Genomic DNA, 1673 nt, shown 5'->3' with positions numbered 1-1673 from the left:
GGGACCAAAATTTATATGCGATGTCTTCAATGATGGTAGTATCGATTTTAGGTGTTAGATGAAAACAAGTGAATTTTAATTTGGTTATGAGTTGAAGGCCAATTCCGGTAAATAAACTTTTTGGATTCTAAGCTAATTGACCTAATATGGTTGAGTGCAAGAAAAAACTTTCTTCACATTACAGCCCGACGTTTCGCTAACTTTCTTAACTTCCTCAGGGGCGATTTCTATATTAAAAACCAACAAAAGATACAAGAAAAATATACAAAACATTAAAGTTATGCACATGCACACATAATAATAAAAATCACAGTGTTTGAAAATTTTGAAACGTACATACATTTACTAAGTGTTCATATAAATGTATTTAAGTTTCAAAATTGTCTACCACTGTGATTTTTATTATTGTTTGTAAAATGTTAACATCTTAAGTGCATAATTTTAATGTTTTGTATATTTTTCTTGTTTCCTTTGTTGATCTTTTTAATAAATGAATCGCTCCAGAGGAAGCTAAGAAAGTTAGCGAAACGTCGGGCTGTAACGTAAGGAAAGTTTTTACTTGCACTCAAACACATTAGGTCAATTAGCCTAGAATCGAAAAAGTTTAATTAATTTATATTTTTTGAGTCTCCATAGTTGCCCCCTGTGCAACGCGCCTTAACCGTCTCCATTGGGGTCCAAAATTTATGTCATATATATGACAGTGATGTTACCGATTGAAGTGGTGAGACTGAAAAAAATCGGTAACTTGAGTTTTTTTAAGGACCACCCTAATGTATATCTCTGCATAAGTAGGTACTTACAATGCACCAACTCAGAATACAGGTCTAGCAGAGAAATTCACTTTGTAAAAACCAGGTATCCTAGTAAGGGTGTAATGATTTTGCAGTGATCCCAAGAGGTGCCACTTCCTTTTAGCGTTTCTGTATTTAATGCACCCCTATTATGAGCATCGACTAGTTGTAGATAAACGGCTATTATTCGGTTATCGCTTTTCCATGGTATTGTCCGATTTATCCTTCAATAAGCGACTGTGAATAGTTTGTAGTCGCTCATCCTTCTTACACTGTTTGTTTGTAGAAGGATGAGTGCCTCTAATTTGTTCACACTGACTTATTGAACAAGACAACGACGTTCACAATACCATGGAAAAGCGATAATCGAATAATAGCCGTTTATCTACTCTGTGGCGGATATAGGATTTTTTTTGGGAAGGGGCGATTGGGATCAGCTTGTCAAATACCGATAAATTACAGGCATCTAACTCTATTCGCGGCGGAGTGACCAATCGAAGCTATATGACTACGGTGACCATTCGTACCGATTTTGAGAAAATTTACCCGCTGAATATTTTATAAAAGGCGGCACGTATAAGTGTCCCGATTTTTCATATTTGTATCGATTAAGTCGCTATTTTCAGGGTTTTATTTAGTAGTTTAATAAGACCCTCCCTGTACTCTGGCCCAAAAGCAACTTTTCGTACAAACGTGGCAGCACTATCGTTATCACAAAGGACATATAATATAAGGGAGCTATAAACATAGCCAACATCCTTGTTTTCCATGATCTTTGGTTATGCTTTATTCTGTCAAAGTAGTGCTCGCGCCATATTGTCTAAATTTTTTAAGATCGCCCCCATCGCCCCTCCCCTGTATCCGCCACTGTATCTACTA

This window comes from Rhagoletis zephyria, unplaced genomic scaffold (genome assembly GCF_001687245.7).
Source record: "Rhagoletis zephyria isolate East Lansing unplaced genomic scaffold, Rhagoletis_zephyria_1.1 Rzeph_scaffold_00903, whole genome shotgun sequence".
In the NCBI taxonomy this organism is placed as follows: domain Eukaryota; kingdom Metazoa; phylum Arthropoda; class Insecta; order Diptera; family Tephritidae; genus Rhagoletis; species Rhagoletis zephyria.
Note: the sequence above shows the minus strand (reverse complement) of the source record.